The 8240-nt window shown below is 52.0% G+C and overlaps 1 protein-coding gene across 1 annotated transcript in view; it reads right to left on the bottom strand.

The window, feature by feature from the left end:
* Positions 1-972: 972 nt before the first annotated feature.
* The window catches only part of MED27 (mediator complex subunit 27), a 228534-nt gene continuing 221266 nt past the window's right edge, over positions 973-8240 (bottom strand). The window contains exon 8 of the transcript XR_013404626.1: positions 973-1084. The gene's annotated coding sequence lies outside the window, so the exon portion shown is untranslated. The remainder of the gene's footprint in view (positions 1085-8240) is intronic.

The following is an 8240-nucleotide window of genomic DNA, read 5'->3' as shown; positions in this document are numbered from 1 at the left end:
GTGTATGTGGTGTGTGTGTGTGCGCGTGTATGTGGTGTGCGTGTGTGGTTGTGTGTATGCGGTGTGTATGTGGTGTGTATGTGGTGTGTGTGTGTGGTTGTGTGTGCGTGGGTGGTTCTGACGCTAAGACCGGCCTGGATCTCCTTACTCTAGGGTGCAGTGGGGAGGGGTAGTTTGGAGCCAGTCTAATCAAAGGATGTGAACTGACCGGACACTGAGGACGGGTTCCTCCAAAGCAAATCGAGGCCTGCATCTCTGGCGTGAGTTCAGCAGCCTTAAGTGGCCCCCAGGGTGGCCCCCACGGTGTCCGGCAGGTGTCTGCTACGCCCCGGAACCTGGGAGCACGTTAGGTTACAGGGCAAGAGGGAAGGAGGGCTGCCGCTGGAGAGGCGGATGCGAATCGGCGGAGTTTTGAGTAGGGAGCACAGCCTGGATTATGCAGCTGGGCCTCGTGTCGTCCCCACCGTCTTTAAAGGGGTAAGAGGGAGACGGAAGGGGAGTCAGAGTGACGGCTGTGAGGCCTCCACCCAAGCCTGCTGGCTTCGAGAAGGAGGGAGCGGCCGTGACCAGGAACCAAGAAATGAGGTCGGCCTCTAGAAGCTGGGAAAGAGGAGGAAATGGAGTCCCCCCCAGCGCCTCCCGAGGGGCGCACGGCCCTGCTGTCCCTGGGAGTCAGCTGTGCGAGACCTGCCGCAGACTTCCAGCCTCCGGAACTCTGGAATACGTTTGTCTGTGTGAACCACGCAGCATGGTCAATTATTACAGCAGCCACGGGGGAGGAACGCACTGCCCGAGGGAGGCGCTCATGGCACCGAAGCCTCACTGCCCACAGGGAGGGCCCAGCGCCTCCCACCCTGCCTGCCACACTCGGAACCACAAAGGGTCTAGTTCTCTGAAGGGCCAGCTGTGCGACAGCTCCAGCTTCTGTCCTCTGCTCTTTTTGCCTGGGTCTGTCCTTTAAGAGTAAACGTCTTTTTTTTTTTTCTTTTTCTGAGACAGGGTCTTACTCTGTCGCCCAGACTGGAGTGCAGTGGTGCCATCTTGGCTCACTGCAATCTCCACCTCCCAGGCTCAAGTGATTCTCCTGCCTCAGTCGCCCAAGTAGCTGGGATTACAGGTGCCCGCCAGCACACCTGGCTAATGTTTGTATTTTTAGTAGAGACAGGGTTTGCCATATTGGCCAGACTGATCTTGAACTCCTGACCTCCAATGATCCACCTGCCTTGGCCCCTCCCAAAGTGCTGGGATTACAGGAGCGAGCCATCATGCTCCGCCGACTAAATGCCTTTCTAGACACCATTGCTGCTGCTCAGAGCTAACTGCTCGGAGTGCCCGGTCCAGGCAAGCCCAGCATCTCTCGCTGGGGCGGCTGTGGTTTGATCATGCATCTGCTGCAGCTCCTCATCTGAGGGGGCGCGTGGTGCTTGGCCCAGTGTACAGAAAGGGGTTGTGGGAACCTCCCAATTTCTGGTGAGAGAGGCCTATTGTACAACAACATCAGCCTGGTTGCAGCTGAGGACCAGCAGGGTGAGTGTGTATAAAGCGCGTGGAGGGTGTGTTGGAATTTAATCTCTGGGTTTACCAGCTTTTGCTACCATAGCATAGTAAAACGTTGCTAAAAGGTTTCTAAGTATCACTAGCAAGCCTCTGTTAAATACTGGCAGGAAGCCCTATTTCTTTGCTACCTTCTGCTCCTAGGAGAGGCTGTGCAGTCGAGGCACAAGGATCCAGGCTTGTCGAGCCCATCAGACCCGAGTTCAAATCCTGACTTTGCCTAGAACCTCCCTGAGCTGCAGTCTCCTCGGTGATGAAATGGGGAAGCTGCCATGAGGCAGGCTGAGGGTCACACGTTCATCCTCTTACAGGCTGTCCCGGCCTGCCATGCGCCTGTCTGCAGCCAGGACGTAACCAGCTGCCAACACAAAGTTGCCACTTAGTGAATTGGCTTCTCTTGCTGGTAGAGGCTCACAATTGCCCCTTTTTCTATGGCCCCAGAGTTTGAAAAACTTTAGAACTACCTGTCTGCTTCCTAATGAGATCCCTACTCTTTTATGCTCAGAAGTTTTCTTGAACTTTGCTGGTTTGCAAACTAATGGAACGAAACAGAAAGGAGAGCAAATTAACTATGGCCTTTTGGCGATCATTAATTTGACCAACTACCCTTTGGAAAGGAAAGGCCAGTGCCTATTAGCTTTAGGGGCATCGTGTGCAAAGTCAAATATCAAAAGGCCACGGCAAAAAAGGGACTGCGTTCTAATCAAGGCAGGAAGATGCAACGTGTTCACAGAAATGCAGAGAGGCCCACGAAAACGGGGCAGTGCCATGATTCTACCATAGTCTCAGACACTTGCCTTTTTTTTTTTTTTTTTTTTTGAGATAGGATCTTGCTCTGACACCCAGGCTGGAGTGCAGTGGTGCGATCTCAGCTCACTGCATGTAACCTCCACCTCCCAGTGAGACCCCTGCACTTTCTAAGTGGCATTGTAAGGCCCTGTGCTGAGGACAGGTCACGACCCACACCTGAAGATGTCTCGTGTCTGCAAGGAGGAAGCCCTCATGGGATTCTCATACACCTCCTGGACTCCTTTCTTTCTTTTATTTTTTCCTTTTTTTTTTTCTTTTTGAGACAGGGTCTCGCTTTGTTGCCCGGGCTGGAGTGCAGTGGTGCAATCATGGCTCACTGTAGCCTCGACCTCCGGGGCTCAAGCGATCCTCCCATCTCAGCCTCCCAAGTAGCTGGGACTGCAGGTGTGTGCCACCATGGCTGTCTCATTTTTAAATTTTTTTTGTAGAGATGAGGTCTCACTATGTTGCCCAGGCTGGTCTCGAATTCCTGGGCTCAAGAGATTCTCCCACCCTGGCCTCTCTAAGTGCTGGGATTACAGGCGTGAGCCACTGTACCCAGCTTGGATTCCTGTCTCTGAATCCTTTCCTCAGAGTAAGCAGGGAGACATGAGGAGTCTCCCCGTTCCATGGAAGATGGAGCAGGTCCCACGTGAATGGGCACTTCCCTATGGCATCCACGCTTCTGCCTGTGCACACAAGGTGGGCTTCGCTCTCTGATCCTCTGCTCGTCTGACACGTGAACTGTAACCCCGGCACCCAGCACCTGTACACGGTGGCCGTGCAATACACATTTGGTGTTCAGGACTTCCACACCAGAGGGCTAGACTCACTGGCCAAATTCACAGCTGTAGAATCCACGCTTAGAGGGATCAAGTTACTGGCCCAAGGCCACCAGTTTAGGAGCAGAGCAGAAACCTGGGCCTGGCATTCTTAACTCCATTCCAGTCGGCAGGTATTCATTGAACACCTGCTGTGTGCGAGGGCCTAGAGCAGCATCCAAGACAGGTGCTGCCCCTGCCCTGTGGAACCTGACACTTGTGGGGGAGACAGATGACAAGAGAGTTAGCAGCAGTGTGCGGGGAGCTCAGAAGGACGGGGAGGAGCTGGGGGAGGAAGGGGCGGGGCGTGCACACTTTTATTCTGAGTGGTCAGGGACAGCCCAGCTAGAAAGGTCGCTTCCTGGAGGAAGTCAGAGAATGAGCCGCGTGGCTTTCTGGAGGCAGAATGTTCCAGGTGGAGAAAGCAGCCCAGAGGCCAGGAGATTGAACACGTGGGGAAGGGCTGGGCGATCTGCTGACTCAGCAGCTTCTTGCACCCGACCATCAAGGTGCCCTCTCCTGCCCTTCCCAGGGCAGATCCAACCGCAGCAGCTGCCTGTGACAGGGCATGGCGAGGCATCCCTGGCACCCTTCACTCCTGACTGAGGCTCCTCCGCTGAGCACCACGACCTGGGCCTGGGGCCGGGTTGTGGAAAGCAGGCTGCTGTCGCCAACGTTTTCTTTCATTCACCTGTGTGGTTGCAGGGTCCATTTCATCTTGACACTGAAGGTCAAGTGTTACCCTGAGACGGGTTTGGGGACGTGAAATCATGTTGACTGAGGGGGGTTTGGTTCTTGCCTTCATGCTGTCACGCCCCTGCTGGGTGAGCCAAGCACGTCTCCAGGCCTTGGACATGGCTGCTGTCAAATGCAAGGATGAACTAGAAGGTATCCAAAGTCCCTGCTGAGTGCGTGGGATGGCGGGGAGGAGAGAGCGACCACGTTCTTCCAGCAGAACACCACTCACCAGTCACTGAACCCAACATGCTACACCTGACAGCAAAGCACCAGCCATAAAAGGGAAAATGGATAAACTGGACCTTGTTAGAACTGAACACGTCTGCTCTGTGAAAGACCCTGTTAAGAGGAGGAAAAGGCAAGCCAAGGACTGGAAGAAAATATTTGCAAATCACAAAACTGACAAAGGACTTACATCTCAAAGATGGGAAGCGCTCTCAAAATTCAACACACACACAAAAAATCAATTAGAAAATAGGCAAATGGCTGGGCGCAGTGGCTCACGCTGGTAATCCCAGCACTTTGGGAGGCCAAGGTGGGTGGATCACTTGAGGTCAGGAGTTCGAGACCAGCCTGGCCAACATGGCGAAACCGTGTCTCTACTAAAAATATGAAAAATTAGCTGGGCGTGGTGGTGCATGCCTGTAGTCCCAGTTACTTGGAAGGCTGAGGCAGGAGAATCGCTTGAATATGGGAGGCGGAGGTTGCAGTGAGCTGAGATGGCGCCACTGTACTCCAGCCTGGTGACAGAGCGAGACTCCGTCTCAAAAAAAAAAAAAAAAAAAAATGGCAAAAGACATGCAGAGACATTTTGCTTAAGACACCAGATGGTAAATAAGCACACAAAAAGATCTTCAACATTATTAGCCAATAGAGAAATGCAAATAAAAGATGCAAGACATCACTACACACCTATCAGAATGGCTAACGTAAGAAATACTGACAACGCCAAACGCTGATGATGCTGCAGAGAAACTGGATCATTCACACTGCTGGCAGGAACGGGAAGGACTGCAGCCACTCTGGAAAATAGTTTGTTCCTTAAAACTAGAAATGGACTCACCATACACCCAGCAACAAGATTCAAAGGCATATATATAAAGGCACAGACATGAAACTGATTTTCATGCAGTGACTTGTACGCAAATGCTCAGAGTAGCTTCGTAATAGCCCCAAGCTGGAAACCACCCAAATGTCCTCCAGTGGGTAAGTGGTTAAGCAAAGTGTGGTACATGTACACCATGGCACATTACTCAGCCAGGAAAAGGAGTGGACTGTACATACTGGTATGTGGAACAACTTGAATGACTCTTAAGGAAATGATGGTAAGTAAAAAAAGCCAATCTCAGAAGGACACATACTGCGTGAGTCCATGTATATAACACTGGTGAACTAAAATAATTACAGAGATGGAGAACAGATGGGTGGCTGCCAGCGGTTGGGGGCGGGAAGAGGGGGCGTGTGTGGCTAGAGAGGGGTACGATGGGGAGTCGTAAGGATGGTACTGTTAGTCATCTTGGTTGTGGTGGTGATGGTTTCACAGAGCTGCACATGTGATGTAATTGTACAGAGCACCAGCCTGGGCAACATGGCAAGACCTGGTCTCTACAAAAAACGCAAAAATTAGCCGGGCATAGTGGTGTGCGCCTATAGTCCCAGCTATTTGGGAGGCTGAGGTGGGAGGATCACTTGAGCCTGGGAGGTTGAGGCTGCAGTCAGCTGTGATTGCACCATTGCACTCCAGCCTGGGTGACAGAGGAGAGCATCTCAAAAAAATAAAAACCACTATATATATATATATATATATATATATATATATATTTTGCATAGAGCCGTACACTCACATACAAACACACACGAGTGTCTAGCTGGTAAAATTGGAATAACCTCTGCATCACCCTGATGTCAGTCCCCTGGTTTTGATACTGTACTTCAGTTATGCAAGATGTTAACACAGGAGGAAGCTGGATGAGGGGTACATGGAGCCTCCCTATATGTTTCTTTGCAACTTCCTGTGAATCTATAATTATTTCAAAATAAAAAGTTAAAAAAAAAATCCAACGGGAGATTAATTGCATAAGTATGGCATGCATTATGGTGTGCAACCAAATAGAGGAATTCCCTTGTAACATAAAACCCAAGGATGGACACAACCAAGAAATAAACAAGCTGCTAAGGACAGCACCACTGATCCACGCTCCCTGAGACTGGAAGAGGCTCAGCACGTGTTGTGCGGTGGGGGCTGCCGTTCATCCATCAGAAAGGGTTCTCCCCTCGGCCAGAGTGAGGGTCGCGGCTGGCTCCCCGGCTGCCCAGTTAGAAACTGCATTTCCCGACAGCCCTGGCAGCTGGGAATGCTGCGTGACGAAGTTTCTGCTAATGAAATTCAAGAGGAACTGACGTGGGCCAGTGCTTGGTCCGGGGCTTAACACACTGGCACGTGCTCCCCACGTGCCTTCCCCTTTCTGCAGACTTGGAAGGTGCCTGTGACAATATCCTAAGACAGGAGAGCAGGATCCCCAGATGACTGCATGGAGCACAGCTGTCCACTCCCTGGTGGGGATCTTAAGTGGAGGAGAAACGTGTCTGCTGTCTTTAAGCCACTGTATTTTTGGACCTCTGTGTGATAGAACCTTAGCCTTTGCTAAATGGGAAAAAGATTTCAAAACAGTACAGTCTGATCTCATCTTTGTTCTGAAAAACAAAACAAAACAAAAAACAAAAAAAAAACAAACACACGTCCATAGGAGGGTCTGGAAAGGTGTGCACCGAAGTGCTCCAGGGATGAGCTCCTGCGTGTGGGAATCACAGGTATTATTTGCTTTGCTTATTCGCATTACCTCATTTTCTACAAAAGGAACATATGGATTCCTTTTGTGATTAAGAAAGCAAGCCTATGATGGAGATGAGAGCCAAGGCTGAGATGAGTAACGCATTAAATAACAGTCCATTCCACCCGAGCGCAGGGTGTGAGCACGGCGGGTGCTGACAATCGCTTGCTGCTGTCCCGGGCTGGCTCTCCAGCTTGTGGTCTCAGTTTCCTCTCCCTGTCCCCCTGGCCTCAGCCCCTCCCTTGTCGCTTCTTCCCTGGAGGCACAGGTCATTGTCTCTATCAAGCCTGGGAGGAGCACGCTGCAGATGAAGCCGCTGCCAGCAGGACCTGCCTGTTCCCTTAACGCCAAACTGCAGCTCACACCGAGGACAGTCAATCTGCAGCTGAAATTTCAAACTCAATTAGCGCCGAGACAGGCTAGAGCTGCTCCCAAGTAACTAATCATCGCAGAGCTGCCAAGTGCTCTACCTGGGATGTGCTGTGAACCTCAAGGTTTAGCTCTTCAAGTACTAGTAACAGGGCACAGGCAGCCTGCAATTTAAAATTCAACTTGAAAGTGAGTTTCTGAAGTTCCTTTCCCCGGATGTAAGGACCTGGCTGGGAAGGAGAGTGGGGGAGGGATGGCAGAGACTGGGGAAAAAGGGCCCCTGCGTGTCCTAGAGAGTGAAGCCTAATTATCCACTGCCTCTCATCCACGGTTTCGGACGTGCAGATCATTCGGCCTTGAGTGGACTCAGCAGGTGAGCAGGTGTAATGGGGCTGGCTCACTGTGTCCTGTCAGGCCCAGAACCATGAGGCTCCCCATCATCTTCCACATGCTGCTGGAGATGTGGAGGCTGGGGGCACAGATTAGAAGGGCGCCTTGTCCTTATCTGTCTTCTACCCACAGACCTGATGGCCGAACAGTGCCTCCCGTCAGGTTTGCAGGGGCTCCAGATCTTGTGAGAATCCTGGTGTCGTCCCTGCCCCTCCCAACTTCAGTGCCCTTAAAAGGCTCTCGATTTAGCAGCAGGCCCACACTCCGACACCCTAAATGCAATGGTGAGTTTGCACATTAACACGGAAAGATCAGCCTGTCGTGCAGTCAGTGGTGTGAAGTGGAAAAACATCACTCCGTACCAAAAGGCCAATTCCCAATTTAGTTCAGAAAAAAAAAAAAAAAATCTGGACCACCTTTCATAGACCTCCTCGCTCCATTCTGTCAGTTCCTACTGGGCACCCAGGGGATTCACCGTCACCCGGCCAGCAGACAGCGTGGGGGTAATGCCGTCCCGGCCTCTGGTGGCCACGGGAAGCACTGGCAAGACAGAGGAGTCAAGTTCTGGCTCAGGCCACGCCCAATGCAGCACGGCGGGGCCAGTCCCTTGCTGCTGAGGAGCCACGGAGCCCGGCTGTGGCCAGCCTGGCAGCCAGCCCCTCCGTGTGCCACTGCGTGAGCCCCTCTGCTTGGTTTCTCATCTAATAAACAGGGAAAACACGCACCCCCCAGCCCGGGGTTAAATTAG

This window comes from Macaca mulatta, chromosome 15, assembly GCF_049350105.2.
Source record: "Macaca mulatta isolate MMU2019108-1 chromosome 15, T2T-MMU8v2.0, whole genome shotgun sequence".
Lineage (NCBI taxonomy): Eukaryota > Metazoa > Chordata > Mammalia > Primates > Cercopithecidae > Macaca > Macaca mulatta.
The sequence above is the reverse complement of the archived record's forward strand: the minus strand, read 5'-3'. Positions and strand labels throughout refer to the sequence as shown.